We start from the raw sequence: 18288 nt of genomic DNA on the forward strand, positions 1-18288 counted from the left end.
TTTGGTAAGTTTCTAAAAAAAATACCTCAAACTTTCTTTTTGTTGTATGGGAATCTTTATATATCCCCCTCCCGACTCATGCTAACATCCAAAATATTAGCACTCCAAAAATGTAAAAATCCCATTTTGCCCCTCATTTGTTGAATATGAAATGAAACACTATATATTTAGTTTGGTATTTTTGGTTTCTCATCAACTGCATCCTCATGAGTTGGTCCAAAAGTGAGCATTAGCTGCTGAGGACCAAATTACTGTAAAACTATATGCTAATTTGGGGGTCATTAGATAAGAACCAAAATATAAGTAAATAATCGCATAAGCACATGTCTTTGAACTTAAATTTTGTTACTCATGGTTAATTCAAAGACATCTTTTTTAAATTTGTTTGTTTCTTATATCTCCCCCTCCTGTAGATACTCATTTTATCTTGTATGGTCCCAATTTGACCACAAATTCTTTACACTCACACTCTTATCAATCACCTCTTCCAATATATATGACCACTATTTCGTGTGTTAAGTTCTACAAACCAACACAACAATGGCTTCCTCATCAAAACTCAATTTTCTCGTCTTCTTAATGTGCGCAATACTTTTCTTTCAAGGTCAATTTTCAACTCATGTATTTATTTATTTATTTATTTATTAACATTTTAACAATTTATTTACAAGTGTCTTATCCTTAATTATCAAATAAAATGTTCACTTTGAAGCTTCATAAAGATTTGAATTTTCTTTTCTTCTTGAATATAGAAAAAAAGTTTTGTAGTCTTGTTTACTCTAACTTAGAGCATATACTAGAAGCAAACTTGGTGTACTTCAATTTGATAGTACTAAAATTGCTTGATAAAATGTACTGTACCATTAATTTACTAGAATCATTGTTGGTTCAAAATTTTAAATTATATACATGTACAAGTACTTAAGTGCATGTAAATGTACCATTTCAGGGGTTGCAGGATCCAGAACACAAGCTTTACTTCCACATCAGAACTCTGCAACAGAAGAAAAATTGCACTTGCAGGTAAAGATAATTGCATGTATAGAATATATCATGCAAAGTTACTCCTATTACATTAACTACTTTTTTCCAGAGTAAAAAAGGCAGATTCCAGAGAAGGTACAACCTTCAAAGTCTAATGTACAAGTGATAACATTGTCACTTTTCTGTAGAAGTTACAATTTTAAACAAAAAGTTTACTAATTTTAGAGTTTTTTTTTTTTTTTTTTGTAACTTAGCATACAAGCCATGTAATGATGAGGAGAAGGACAATGATCGGGTCGGTGAAGCCAATTTGCACCTACAACGAATGCAGGGGATGTAGGTCAAGGTGCAGAGCTGAACAAGTTCCAGTCGAAGGAAACGACCCTATAAATAGTGCCTATCATTATAGATGTATTTGTCATAGGTAAAATTTTGAAAATTTGAACTATATAGTTTAAGGCAGTTAAATTCCTAGTTAAGAATGATATATGTTATTCTTTAAACTAGGTTGAATTGAGTGATGTATATCATTCTGAGCCTTATAAATTTTTGGAGTTTAGTGTATTTATGTTATCTATCTATCAGTTCTTGGAAAGATGTCATAATGATTATTTGCCTTCTATTGCATTGTCATTTGTAACAATGTGCAGAGATTTAACAGTTTTGCAGATACAGTTATGAGTTCTTGTTTTTCAGGGTAAAAAAGACAACTTTTTTTACATAATTTAACATGTTAATACCTAATCACTGTGGTGACTTTGAGAAAACAATCAATAATATTGAACTATACTTTTGTACATGTAAGTAACTAATATGAAGTTAAAGTTTTATATGTTTATTGTATAATATAATAAAGTTACAAAGGAAAGTTTGAATCTTTTTTGAAAAAAGATTGAAGAGGAAGAATTGGACACTGCAAATAGGCACATGGAAAGTGGTCCCAAAAGTGTCACATGAGGCATTCTTAATAGAATCATACATATTGCATTAGACTACAATGTTGGCATATATATCTATATATTCTTACATACATAGTGTGTTTCATGTTATAACAAATGATGGAGAAGGAGAAAATGAACGCATTTAACGCATCTAGCTCTTTTTTATATATAAAAGAAATTGGACATAAAACATATTGACCCATATAACATATTGGGTCAATATGGTCACGTCCTATTTGGCAAGACAGACTAACCATGCCAATTTCGAAATCTATGACCTTTGTAACTAGCTAGTGCACTTACGTACTAATTAGCAGAATCTACAAAAGTGTTTGATAATAACAAAAAAATAAAAATTTAAGTACAGGTCAATACTGGTAAACAAAAGGAACCAAATGAAGCAAAAACATTGTTGTTGATATTATGAATGTAGTGAATAGTGATTATATTGACCCAATAAAAGAGAAAAATTTCTTATTTTGTTAAAATCAAGTTTTTTAGAAAAATTAAAGGAATTTAAATTGGAAATAAATTAATTTTATAGAGATATTGAGAATGTCAAGCTGACTACTTTGAAGTTTTAACTTTTAAGTTTTAACTGAATGTGTACATTCTGTCAATGAAAAAGAATACAGTACCAAAAGAAAGTGAGATGTATATACTTTACATTACAATCATCACTCTTTTTTTTATTTATCTTTTTTTATTTATTTTTTAATTTTTTTATTTAACGGCACAATCATTCACTCTGTTACAGATTTGATAGCTAAACAAGCTACTATTAGAATTATGTCATATAATTCGTGATTTGGTTACAGAATGTATAAAATTTCGCATCCGGCTTGTTGGTGTGCAAATGTGTATGTATTTTAGTGTGATGTCTTAAGTTCATTGGGGGTATTTTAGACCAAACATAACCAGGCGTCAGTTTTCTTCCGTTATCCCACATGGCATTTTTAATGAAAACTAATGGAAGATAACAAGGCGCCAGTTAAATACTTTTGATGGCGTCAGTTGTGTATGTGACGCAAATGAGATGAGGCGTGACTTTATTTTTTGACCAATCACTGATTTTTTTAATTTAATAAATATATATTTATTATTATTGATTTATTTTTTCACACCTAATTTCTAATCAGATTTTATCACATCACCATACCTAATATTTGACACAAAAAAACTGACACATCGGTTAAAAAATGTCAATGCCATATCACATAAAGTTTTTACCTTTTGGCCAAAAAGTGCACAACTGCATGTGATATCACAGGCACGGTTGAAAATGGTCTTACACTCAATGTGATGCTAAAAAATAAAGAATTTCTAATGTGATGCATCGAGAATGCTTTTAACTGTGAAAATAAACCTAATAATATTATTTATTAAATATTATATAATAAAACATCCTGATACTAATATTCAGATACGTTAGCTTAGACAATTAGGCCAGTACCTATGGACCGCGTGATGCATCCCTCGTGACTCTTCTTCTCAATGCGCCATAGGCAAGGATAAACCATGGATTCGTCATTCAGGTCGTGATGGTTGTAACGGTATGCTTCTATACCGTGATAGTATTATTTTGTGTGTGTAATTTTGATCCAGTGTGGTTCTGCTGGTGAAACAAATATGGCAGATAAAAAAATTAGCTATGCTAGTTAAGTAGTGCATAGGTAAACATGAAAAAAATAATACAAAAGCTGTATTTACTACAACATCAGACATGATAAAATATTGTTGGTATGATTGAATGTAATACTAGATCCATTGTTCTAGCGATATCGAAAAGTCCCTTTAATCAAAAGATTGTGGGTTCGAGCCTAGATGTAGACATTTGCAAATATTCATGGAAAGAATTCGTGTTGGGTGTCTAAGTTTGTTTTTCAAAATAAAAAGGGTAAAGATAGAACATTAATAAATGAAGGGTTTTGTTTGTATATAACTATATATACAAATTAAATATACTTTAAAAATTCCGTTAAAAAGGAAAGTAAATATTCTATATTTATATTTATTTAGAAAAAAATAGAATAGAGACAGAATAATCTAACAATATACTGTAATAATTAATAATTAAATTAGATTAATAACCAAAATAAGAGAATAAGAGACGTCGGAATCTATATAAAGAGAGACGTCTCTGTTGAGGTTTTTATATAAATTTTAGTTGGGCCAAATAATAATATCATCAAATCAATCAATGACAGGGGTTTATAGTGATGATGAAAATGTAACGCTAAAATTATTGAAGCAAAAAATGCATGATTTTGCAATTGAACGTGACTGGAAAAAATATCATAGTCCAAGAAATCTGCTATTAGCACTCGTAATTCATGCTTTTATTTCTATTTCAGTTCCATATATATTTGTTACATAATTTTATGTTACTTTTTGTTTTCTAGGTAAAAGTTATTTTACGTGATCTGAATGATATTAACCTGTTTTATAGGTAGGACAAGTGGGAGAATTGTCTGAAATATTTTTTAATGGAAAGGAGAAGTAGCAAAAGGGCTGCAGGTTTGGGAAGAAGAAGAGAAGGTGCATTTGGGTGAAGAGTTATCGGACTTGTTATTGTATCTTGTTAGACTGTCTGATATTTGTGGTGTCGATTTGGGTAAAGTCGCTCTTCGTAAGATGGATCTTAACGCGATTAAGTACCCTGCTCCTGTTCCTAATGAGAATGTTTCATCTAAATGATAGGTGTTAGCTTTTTGTACTTGGATGAATAAGAATTTTATTAGGGATTTTGGTGTTGTTTTGCTTGTGAATCTTGTCCCTTTGAAAGATAATCAAAGCATGATTGTCATTTTCCGAATTCATATGGTTAATTTTTTATAGGAATTTGGTAACGAGACTCTCATAGTCTCATTAGTGTGCATAAAATAGTAGTAGTACGAAGTTTTTACTCATGGATTTGAAAACGACATTTATTTAAAAGTGCAACATACAGTGGCAGATCTAGGGTTGGTAGTCAATGGTGTCATCGGTTAAAACTCAAAAAAAAAAAAAAAAATTCTACTAGATGTCTTATTTCAGTGGTGTCACTAAAAAAATGTATTCTATCCAGTGGTGTCACTAGTTAAAACCCAAAAAAATTTTCTCTACATCGCGTATTTCAGTGGTGTTCCGTGCAACCACTCGGGCTATAGTAGATCCGCCCCTGTCAACTATGGTACTTAATGACACGTCGTGGCTTTAATTTTCTTAACGAATCCCAAATGTTCTAGTACAACGCTTATGATGTGTACGATTGATGGCTAGTTATTCAGCAATAATTTCGGTTTACACACTATATATCGCGAGTAAGTCGCATCGTAAAACGCCTTGGAAATTACATACATCACTAGTCTGTTAGACTTGGTTCTTAACTGATAGTTTGGTGTAACTCTCTATGTTCGAAACAATGCCATAACCGCTAATGAGTGGTTAGTTAGTACCTCCCATGGTTAATTAGTAGCGGTTACAATGCCATAACCGCCTTTAGAACCTCCAATGGTTTCATGTAAATACTAATGCTAGTTCTAACATAAAAACTCTCTACACAACACATCAAACACCTACGATTACAATATCAATCGAGTTTGCACGTTCATCGAAGTTTTATGATTGTTCACCCATAAATCTTACTCAAATCACCTTTCCGTTGCACTCAAGTCAGTTTTGACTTAATCAATTATTGTTAAAACTCCATTTGAAAGCTAATCTAAGTAATTATTTATTTACCAAAATCTCAATTTCTCAAATTCTTCACTTCCCTTTGTTTTTTTTGGGTCTTAGTCATCGTTGTCTAGTTACAACTTTATACCATGTTGGGCCGTAAAATATGTCTAATTATAAAGATGTGAGTTGTGGGCTTGGACTTGAATGTATATGAATTGAAGTATGAAGTATAAATACTAGAGTATAATTTATTTTTCAACTTGAAAGGAACTTTTAAATCATACATGAAGTTTGTCGCCGCTCTCTATTAATTATAATTATTATTATTATTATTATTATTATTATTATTATTATTATTATTATTATTATTATTATTAACCATAATACTAAATCTCATTTACTGTTTATAGTGGCAGTATGGTAATACCATAGCCTTAACCGTTCTAACCATAATACTAAACCTCATTTAGTGTTTATAGTGGCAGTATGGTTAATACCATAGCCTTAACCCTTTTTTATGTTACATTAATCTCATTTACTGTTTATAGTGGCAGTATGGTAATACCATAGCCTTAACCGTTCTAACCATAATACTAAACCTCATTTAGTGTTTATAGTGGCAGTATGGTTAATACCATAGCCTTAACCCTTTTTTATGTTACATTAATCTGCCGTAACCTGAAAAAAAAAACACCCCGCAACGAAGTTATTTTTTTTATCTTTCTTTTACTTCTTTTTTTCCTTCCTTTTTAATTCCTTTATTTTTTTTATCGTTTGTTTGCCTGACCGTTAACCCTTTTTTAAACGTTCAATTAAGATACCATTAAATGACGAAAACAACCCTGCAGCGGAGATCCGACCGTTAACTGCTTTTTTACCGTTCAATTAACCGATCGTTAACTGACACGTAAACCATTTTTTAATCGTTCAGTTTAGTTAAGCGATCGTTAATCGATAAAACCACCCCGAAGCGAAACGCGGGCTTCAAATCCTTGTTTTAACTCGACTACGTTTATACGATGAGTCACCCCTGAAGAAGTTTATATATGTTTTCTTAAAGGTAAAATTGTATTTGTAATTGTAATTGTAATTTTATAGAAGCTAAAGTGTAAATAATGTGCTTTATTAAACTGCGTATTTTTTAAATATATATATTTTTGGAAATTTTGTGAAATTAGTAATGTATGGAATCATTATACAGGTCTTAATGGTTGTTAAAAGGGGGATGATTCTCACACACTGTTTTTTGATCCTCACACACCAATTTACTTGAACTCCTCCCTAATAATAGGGTAAAAGGGTGTGTGAGGATCATGTGTGAGAATCATCCCCCTTGTTAAAAAGAACATTCGTGCGAATAAAGTAAAAAACTAATCATCACCCACACTAACAAATCTTCTAAAGCTCATCGAGCCCCATAAACCATAATCATAGTGATCATTGAGTTTCAAATGATAGGACCACCATAGCGGTTAACCAAACATTCCACGCTATATTTATACCAAATCCCACAACCAAATAATGCAAGTCATCTAAACTCATGTTTAGAAGAGGAGCTATCACAATATCCGTGTTTGCCAATTCGACCACCATGGTCGGGTGGTGCCGCCCAAAACGTAGGCTGAGGAGACGGAAGAGTAGAGTGATTAGAATAGGTAACAAGCATCGGAGAATGTGTATGAGGTGGCGGCCGACGATGCAGTGGCGGATGGTGACGTGTCCGTTTGTGATTTTAAAAAGGTTTATTATGAAAATGGTGTCTGATGGACGGTTTATGGAGGCTTATTACTTATCGTTGCCGATTCTTCGGCCACAATTGTTTCCGTCTTGTTGATCTACCAACACTTTTTATTGTATAGGCCTAATAAGTCCGTCTAGTAAGAGCAATTTTATGGTTACAATATATATATATATATATATATATATATATATATATATATATATATATATATATATATATATATATATATATATATAAACTCGTACGTGGCACTGCTAGCATTCCTCTTCTAGTACGGAGTAATAGGTGTAGTATGTCTTATTGACAGTTTTTTACGGTGTCAACAGTGTATCAAGTATTTTATACCCAAAATTGCAATATATATATATATATATATATATATATATATATATATATATATATATCACTTCATATATACGAATATATTAACTTTGTGAGTGATATACATTTGACTATTTGTGACACTGGTTATATTATTATTTTGAAATACAACAGATGGACTTAAAAATTATTCTAACGCATAGTACGTGTTATTTTAGTTAGGAAAAAAAATAAAAATAAAATAATAAATGAAATTTAAAAAAGACAAAATTACAAGCACAGTCCTTATGATTTGTATGAAATTGCAGGTTCAGTCCTGAAACTTCTGACAAAGTTAATCGTTGTGATTTTCAATTGTTACACTTATATTTTTGTCTCATAAATTTATAGTTATACTAGGGATGAGATCGGTTCCGGAACCGGTTAGTACCGGTACCGAAATTGGGTAAAATAGAGGACCGAAACCGTATCGAAATTTCAATACGGTACCGGTTTCGGTACCGGTACGGGACCGGTATTTTTCGGTTTTTTACCCACTTAGTACCGCAATTTTTTGACAATGGTGTAGATAATACGAATGACGTGGTATGATTCATTGTTTGATATTTACCTGTTTGGTAAAAATGATGACGATCATGAGTCTGAAAGTCTTATATATACGTGTTTGGTACCAAACAATGTAGATTTATTCGATGGGGATCGATGATTTATTTGCATCATTGATTCATGCATATTAGATTACATGAAGTATATATATATGTGTGTATATATATATATATATATATATATATATATATATATATATATATATATATATATATATATATATATATATATATATATATATACTTCATGTAGGGGGCATGATCCGTGGCTAAGCTTAAAACGAGTACAAACCGGATAAGCAAATGTGGACCATAAAATATCATAAAACTTCATTTTAGCTTAAAATGCATAGAAGAGTAAAAAAGTAATTTTAATAATTATAATCTATAGTATTTATCTATAGTATTTATTAAATCTCTAAAATGATGATGTCATAAATAATGATTATTTAAGCTTAAAGAAAATTCAAAAAGAAAAAGAAAAATTGTAAGCCCTTCATGATGATGTCATTATATAATTAATTTTTGAAATAAAAATATTAACATGTTAATTATACAATATATGATATGAAGCATTATGTACAACATTATGATAAAACACCTCCATTAACATATATACAATATTTGAAGCATTATGTACAACCTTATGATAAAACACATCATGATCATATATACAATATTTGAAACATTAAGTACAATCTTATAACACCCCATGATCATATGTATAAATTTTAAAACAACATGTACAATCTTTAGAAAACACCCAATGAACACATGTATAAATTTTGAAGCATATTATACAACTTTTATATAATAATTATATTTTAATCTTTAAAAAAAATTCAAGAGGCATTTGTTATTACTAATAATTATTAATTATTATTAAAAATATAAATATTCAATTTATTATTGTTTTTTATTTTAATTTTAAAAATTATAATTATTATTTTTTATTATTAAATTATTAATATTCAAATATGGATTCTCTTTACGGGATTAATTACGTTAATATGTAGACGAAAATACATTTCTAAATATGTTTGTAAAAACAACTACAAATTTCTTAGTCGGAATCCGTAGTTTCACGGATCATTAAACTAAATGACTTTAGCATTTACATCTACATTCACTTAATAATTAAAACGCATCATTAAACTATTTCGTTTAAACAAACCCGTGATTTCATGCGTCATTTCACTAGTTAATAAAAATCAATTATACAAAGTTTAACATATTATGAACCACCTTCATCACCACCACCACCACCCACCACCACCACCACCCACCATCACAACCACCACCACCATCACCCACCACCTACCACCCACCACCAACCACCACCACACACTACCATCAACCACCACCAACCACCATCACCACCACCAACCACCACCACCACCACCAACCACTACTAACCAAAACCACCACCACCACCACTACCACCAACCACCACCACCACCACCACCATCTACCCACCACCACCCACCTCCACCCACCACCACCACCCACCAACACCCATCACCACCACCAACCACCACCACCAACTACCCACACCACCACCCACTACCCACCTCAACCCACCTCCACCCACTAACCACCACCAACCACCACCACCACCAACCACCACTACTAATCACCACCCACCACCAACCACCACCACCACCAACCACCACTACTAACCACCACCCACCACCACTAACCACCCACCACCACCACCCACCACCACCACCCACCACCATCCACTAACACCACCTACCTACCACCACCACCACCTACCCACCACCACCCACCCACCACTACCACCACCACCACCACCCACTACCACCTCCACCACCACCCACCTCCACCCACCACCCACCAACCACCACCAACACCCATCACCACCACCACCAACACCTACCACACACCACCACCAAGCACTACCAATCACCACCATCACCGTCCACCACCAACCACCACCACCACCACCAACCACACACCACCACCTAACACCACCACCACCACCACCCAACACCACCATCACCACCACCCACTACCCACCACCACCATCACCCACCTCCCAACACCACCATCACCACCACCCACCACCATCACCACCACCCACCTCCACCACCTCCACCACCACCAACCACCACCACCCACCCACCCATCACCACCACCACCACCCACCATCACCACCAACCACCACACACCACCATCACTAGCAACCACTACTAACCACCACCACCACCCACCACTACCAATGTAACGACCCGCACTTTTCCGATCGTTTTATACTTATGAGATTAATATTTACATAAATTAAACCTTACCAACATGATAAGCAATCCAAATTGTTGAGACTTATGTTTTTGAAAAGAGTTTTACACAACGTTTGACCGTCTAGTTTGACCGATGATATCACGAACTATACAATATATGATAATTATACATACATATTTAACATGATCTAAGGATGTTTTAATATCTCATTTTGTATTAATAACAAAAAGTCATAAGTATATTTTGAAACTACTAACTTAAGTTTTCAAAACAATAACCTACGTAACGTTATTTGACATAAATACTGATGATTTATAATGTTTATACATATATCGTATAAGTAATGTATTTAATCATTTTTAAAGGGCTTTTATACATAAAACAATATAAGTATATTTACAAAAGATAGTTATATTTGAATTCTCGTTCCGTTTCCTCAATAATCCTATACGTATATCTAGGGTACTATACACAGCTTCTAGAAGTATTTACTATTGGTATATACCAATAGAAATCTTCAATTATTGGAATAATATGTCATTCATGACATAATAAATTTTAACTTATCTTAGATATTTTCACTAAAAACCAAATTTTCAAGCCTATAAATAAGCACCATTTCTAACTCATTTTTACACATTCATTTTCCAAATTTTACTTCCAATTTTCACACACACTTGCAAGAACTCTCTCAACTTTTATTTTACTACTTCTTTCCAGCAACTTTACATTTTAAACTTGAGGTAAAAACTCTACTTCAACTCTTTTTCAATTCATATATTTAAAGCTATATATATAAGAGTTTATAAACTAGAACATAGTTTGAATGATTTCAAACTTGTTCGCAAACTAAATAGATCCTTCTAACTTAACTTTTAAAATACTTCAAGACCTGTAACATATCTTAATTATATGCTAACTTAACAAGGTATAACTTGGTTTTTCAAAGAACACCTTAAAAACTGAATTTACGACGTCGGAGTGCAACCGGGGGCTGTTTTGGGTTGGATAATTAAAAACCATCTTAAACTTTGAATTGGAGGTTTATTTTCTGGAAAAATGATTTTTACTATGAATATGATAACACATAAAAATTTCATGATTTAACTCAAAGTATAAGTATTTTTAGAAAAATAATCATTTGAGGTTGTTTACATGATGGAAAATGATTAACTTCATAAGTTTCACTAAAGTTTGACCTATGCCGTGTGATTTTGAATACAAACTAAGGTATTTACAGTTCATAGTCTTAAAGAGGGACTCGATCCAAGGAGATGGCAAGTTGAATCAACGAAAACGGAGTTGTAACGAAGAAACTATGACCGAAACAAAATCGGATATCCAAGACTAGTTTAGCCACGAAAATAATTGGGAAAAAATTAAATAAATCACATCTTTTTAAGTTAACATGATATTTTATATATATGTACTTATAATTCAATTTTATATGGTTCAGGATCACCCGTAAACAACACGAGAAGATTAATCATAAGATCCCATGATTGTACGCAACACGTCATTTGACAACACCGGTACTTTATGTACGCAACACGTCATTTGACAACACCGGTACCATGGGTCAAGATTAATCTCGACCAATACATATACGATGGGGTTTTATTTATTTCGTTGGGGGTTTTATTTATTTCATTGCGGGTATATTAAACATCTAAAAATGAACCATTAAAATTGAATTACTAACAACGAACTGCTAACTACGGACTAAGGAATTATTCAAAGTATTAAAAGTATAACAAGTATATATATGTGACGTTTGTTTAAAAAGAAAAGGTATTGATATATTATATATGGATAGGTTCGTGATATCAACCGGAGACCAAGTCAAATTATATATATATCTTCAAGACGAAAGTGAGTATATAGTCCCACTTTTAAACTCTAAATATTTGGGGATGAGAATACATGTATTTTATGTTTTACGTTATGGACACAAGTAACTGAAAAATATATTCTACGTTGAGTTGTACCACTGGCATACTTCCCTGTAGCTTGGTAACTGTTATTTACAGCGGTATTGTAAACGCGAATCCTGTTGATAGATCTATCGGGCCTGACAACCCCAACCGGACTGGACGACCAGTATTCAACGGTTGCACAGTACTTCGTTTCGTGACTACACTTGGTACGGTGTAGTAAGATTTCATAATAAAGGGAATATGCGACGTGATTAAATGTTAAGTATGGTTACCAAGTGCTCAACCACTTAGAATATTTTTATTAAACTGTTTATATACGAAATCTTGTGGTCTATATATATATATTGCTGCCGGCATTAAACCTATATCTCACCAACTTTATGTTGACCTTTTAAAACATGTCTATTCTCAGGTGATTACTAAAGCTTCCGCTGCATTATGTTGAATTTGAGCAGGATCTTGCGTACGCATATTTGTGTCAAAAATAAAACTGCATACCCAAGGATTTGTGTTGTAAAATATGCTCGAAATCGTGTTGTTATCATTATATGTTAAGTTTGTAAGTTGAAGATTATCGCTAAACGATAATCATCTTTTTATTGTCTAAAGTTTGTAACAAAAATAATGGTTATGGTTTGTAATGTATAATATATGCAGTTTCTCTTTTAAAAATGTCGCATATAGAGGTCAATACCTCGCAATGAAATCATACGTTATCTAACACGTTCTTATGGTTAAGGACGGGTTATGACATGTGGTATCAGAGCGGTGGTCTTAGCGAACCAGGTTTGCATTAGTGTGTCTAACCGATAAGTCGTTAGGATACATTAGTAAGTCTGGACTTTGACCGGGTCTGATTTAAAAACCATTGCTTATCATTGTTGGTTAAAATTTATATGTAAATATTATGTAGTACTAATGGGTTAGTTGTTGTATGATAGATGTCGGGCTCAAAACTTGTTATCACATTCAGCGACTCCGAACCAGAATCTTCAGATGGTGTTCCAGTCATTAACCTATCCGATGACGAAAATGATATCTTTGGGGAAGACTCACAAATTCCGGATGAACCAACTATAGAGAACCCGGAAAGTGAACCCGAGGAGGAAAGTGAACCCGAGGAGGAAAGTGAACCCGAGGAGGAAAGTGAACCCGAGGAGGAAAGTGAACCCGAGGAAGAAATACAGGAAATTACAAAAGACGAGTTCGAACTAGGAAAGAAACGAAAGGCTAATGAATTAGAAAATTCAAATCCTGAGTTTAATAAGGATGATGTGGCACCAACTCCACTAGACACTACCACCCCTATTCCCGCTATTCCTATTCGTTCTATCCCGGCATCCAGTTCTTCAGTCCCACATCCAAAATATAGGCAGACAGCCAGGATAAGCGTTAAGCGATTCTTTGAACCTAAACGTCCTAGAAAATAGACCAAACGATGCGCTGCCGTATTAAACCATGGGATCATATAATGTTTTGTATAATATTATTAGTGTGGTTTGCTTAATGTTCGATATAAGATAAGCATATGTAAAATAGTGAAGTGTGAAATGCAATAATTTTCCATGGTTAAGTATTATTTAGATGGTAGTAATTGATTCTGTACTAAGCTATTAAGTATGGACATTAACGGGTAGGTACTACCCTAGATATAATTATAAAACGCTAATAAGAAGAAAAGGCTTTTATAATAATACCTGGTTCATATTATTAATAAGCTATAATGTACTGTAAATATACACTACATCTATAATATTCCATGTGAATAATTATTTTCTTTTCATTCTTATAGAAGAATATGGCGCGATTGAACCGAATGACGGAACAAGAAATCCAGGAACTCATCAATCAGCGAGTGAACGACAGAATGTTATGGGTCGAGGCTGCAAGAGGTGCTGCAGTTAACCCAAATCCTCGTGTGGGGTGCACTTACAAAACTTTTCAAGCTTGCAAGCCCTCATCATTCAGTGGAACAGAAGGACCGATCGGTTTAACCCGGTGGATAGAAAAGATGGAGACTGTGTTTAAAATCAGTGGTTGTGTTGAAAAGGACATGACCAAGTATGCATCGTGCACTTTACAAGATAGTGCACTCACGTGGTGGAAAAATTATGTGAAGGCTGTAGGAGGAGATGTAGCTTATGATACTCCGTGGGAAGAATTCAAAACAATGTTAATCAACGAATATTGTCCAAGGAACGAGGTTAGGAAGTTGGAAGATGAGTTACGAAGTCTGAAGGTTATTGGTACTGAAATCACCAATTACAATCAGCGATTCATGGAATTAGTTTTGCTATGTCCTGAATTGGTTCCAATCGAAGAACGGAAGATTGAAATGTACAAAGATGGTTTGTCCAAAAAGGTCAAGGCAAACGTTACAGCATCGAAACCTAAGACAATTCATGAAGCTATAACCATGGCAAACGAGCTAATGGATCAGGTCATCATGGATAAGAAAGCATCCAATACTGATGTGAAGGTATCAGGTAACAAAAGAAAGTGGAATGGAAATTATGATCGAGGTAACCAACAACAATCTTTTAAGAAACAAGAAACCATACAAGGTGCAGGTGGTGGTTCAAGCTTTGGTTACAAAGGACAAAATCCTTTATGCAACCGATGCCACAAACATCACTCTGGCTACTGTAATGTGGTATGCAACAAATGTAATCGAAAGGGTCATCTTGCTGAAGATTGTAGGGCTCTCGTTACAAATACAAATGGTACCAAGACTCCTGCCACCAATGCAAATAGAACTGCTTTGGCTACCATTACTTGTTATGGGTGTGGAAAACAAGGTCACTATAAGAGCCAGTGTCCGAATCCGGAGAAGAATAATGGATCTGCACGTGGAAGAGCATTTGTTATTAATGCTAGAGAGGCGTGTGAAGACCCGGAGCTTGTTACGGGTACGTTTACCATTAATAACTTATCCGCATCTATTATATTTGATACTGGTGCCGATAGAAGTTACGTGAGTAGAGGCTTTTACGCTAAATTGAATTGTTCATCATTACCTCTAGATGCTAAGTACATGATTGAGTTAGCTAATGGTAAACTAATTAAAGCCGATAAAATTTGCCGTGATTGTAAAATAAATTTAGCCGGAGAAACATTTAAAATTGACTTAATACCCGTAGAATTAGGAAGTTTTGATGTAATAGTCGGCATGGACTGGATGTCCAAAGTAGGAGCTGAAGTTGTGTGTGCCAAGAAGGCAATTCGCATTCCTTGTAAGGATAGAATGCCGGTGATGATTTATGGAGAGAAGGGTAACTCAAAGCTAAAACTCATTAGTTATTTGAAAGCTCAAAAGTGCTTGAAGAAAGGGTGCTATGCTATCTTAGCACATGTTAATAAAGTCGAAAAGAAAGAAAAAGAGAAGTGCATCAACGACGTGCCTGTGGCAAGAGATTTTCCTGAAGTTTTTCCGGAAGAGTTGCCGGGATTACCTCCATTTAGATCTGTAGAATTTCAAATAGATTTAGTACCAGGAGCCGCACCAGTGGCTCGTGCTCCATATAGACTTGCATCGTCTGAGTTAAAAGAACTTCAGAGTCAGTTAAAAGAATTACTGGATCATGGATTCATACGACCAAGTACTTCACCGTGGGGAGCTCCAATTTTGTTCGTCAAGAAGAAAGACGGATCTTTCTGAATGTGTATAGATTATCGTGAATTAAATAAGTTAACTATCAAGAATCGGTATCCACTACCGAGAATTGACGACTTATTTGATCAACTCCAAGGATCATGTGTGTACTCGAAAATTGACCTAAGATCGGGCTATCATCAATTACGTGTCAAAGAAGAAGATATACCGAAAACTGCTTTTCGGACACGCTACGGTCATTACGAATTTTTGGTCATGCCGTTTGGATTGACGAATGCGCCAGCTGTATTCATGGACCTCATGAATCGAGTTTGTAGTCCATATTTAGATAAGTTTGTTATCGTTTTCATTGATGATATTCTTATCTATTCCAAGAGTGAGCAAGAGCATGAGCAGCATTTAAGGTTGATATTAGAGTTGTTGAGAAAAGAACAGCTATATGCTAAATTTTCTAAATGTGCTTTCTGGTTGAAAGAAGTGCAATTTCTTGGCCACGTTGTTAGTAGCAAAGGAATTCAGGTTGATCCAGCAAAAATTGAAGCCATTGAAAAATGGGAGACTCCTAAGACACCAATGCAGATACGCCAATTTTTGGGTTTAGCCGGTTATTATAGAAGGTTTATTCAAGATTTTTCCCGAATAGCTAAGCCGTTGATAGCGTTAATGAAAAAAGGGAAGAAATATGAATGGACTTCTGAGCAGGAGAGTGCATTTCAATTACTGAAAAAGAAGTTGACTACGGCGCCTATTTTATCGTTACCAGAAGGGAACGATGATTTTGAAATATATTGTGACGCTTCGCGACAAGGTTTTGGTTGCGTTCTTATGCAACGGAAGAAAGTTATTGCATACGCATCCCGACAATTAAAGATTCACGAGCGGAATTATACGACGCATGATCTAGAACTGGGAGCAGTCGTGTTTGCATTGAAGATATGGAGACACTACTTGTATGGGGTTAAATGCACTATGTTTACTGATCATAAAAGCCTTCAACATATTTTCGATCAAAGACAGCTGAACATGAGGCAACGTAGGTGGGTTGAGCTGATAAACGACTATGATTGTGAAATTCGTTATCATCCCGGGAAGGCGAACGTGGTGGCCGATGCTCTAAGTAGAAAGGAACGAGAACCAATTCGAGTACGAGCGATGAACATAAAAATTCGCATGAATCTCAACTCACAAATCAAAGAAGTTCAACGAGAAGCACTTACTAAAGAAAACATAAGAAATGAAATAATGAAGAAGTATGAGAAGCAACTCGTTATACGGGAAGACGGAATTCGATATTTTGCAAACCGTATTTGGGTACCGAAGTTGGGTGGATTAAGGAAGTTGATATTGAATGAGGCACATAAGACAAGATACTCGATACATCCTGGAGTTGGAAAGATGTATCAAGATCTTAAGACGCATTATTGGTGGCCTAATTTAAAGACAGACGTTGCAACATATGTTGGGGAGTGTTTAACTTGTTCCAAAGTCAAAGCAGAACACCAAAAGCCGTCAGGATTACTTCAACAACCAGAAATCCCAGAATGGAAATGGGACGGTATTACCATGGATTTCATCACGAAGTTACCAAAGACTGCCTGGGGATACGACACTATTTGGGTAATTGTTGATCGTCTTACCAAATCTGCACATTTCTTGCCTATAAAGGAAACGGATAGAATGGAGAAATTATTACGATTATATATAAAGGAAATAGTTTCAAGGCATGGAATACCTATTTCCATTATATCCGATCGTGATAGTAGATTTACCTCAAAGTTCTGGCAATCACTGCAGGAGGCACTAGGAACTCGTTTAGATATGAGTACCGCATATCATCCGCAAACCGACGGGCAGAGTGAAAGAACGATTCAGACTCTTGAAGACATGCTCAGGGCATGTGTGATCGATTTTGGAAACGGATGGGATAAGTATCTACCGTTAGCAGAATTTTCGTATAATAATAGTTATCATGCAAGCATTAAAGCTGCACCATTCGAAGCATTGTATGGAAGGAAGTGTAGATCTCCTATCTGTTGGAATAAAGTAGGAGATTGACAATTAACTGGTCCCGAGATCATACACGAAACGACTGAGAAGATAGTACAAATCAAGGAGAGATTGAAAACAGCCCGAAGTCGCCAAAAGAGCTACGCCGATGTCCGAAGGAAACCATTAGAGTTTCAGATTGGGGACATGGTTATGCTAAAGGTGTCACCTTGGAAAG

The 18288-nt window shown here is 34.4% G+C and overlaps 1 long non-coding RNA gene and 1 pseudogene across 1 annotated transcript; both read left to right on the plus strand.

Annotated features, from left to right (window-relative positions):
- The first annotated feature begins 558 nt into the window (after positions 1-558).
- On the plus strand, positions 559-1119 carry LOC139871606 (uncharacterized). The gene is made up of 3 exons (XR_011766698.1): positions 559-604; positions 950-1023; positions 1094-1119. It is a non-coding gene; the product is annotated as an uncharacterized lncRNA (long non-coding RNA).
- A 3006-nt stretch (positions 1120-4125) lies between these two features.
- On the plus strand, positions 4126-4623 carry LOC139873459 (uncharacterized; annotated as a pseudogene).
- The last annotated feature ends 13665 nt before the right edge of the window (positions 4624-18288 follow it).

This window comes from Rutidosis leptorrhynchoides, chromosome 10 (assembly GCF_046630445.1).
Source record: "Rutidosis leptorrhynchoides isolate AG116_Rl617_1_P2 chromosome 10, CSIRO_AGI_Rlap_v1, whole genome shotgun sequence".
NCBI classification, from domain to species: Eukaryota; Viridiplantae; Streptophyta; class Magnoliopsida; order Asterales; family Asteraceae; genus Rutidosis; species Rutidosis leptorrhynchoides.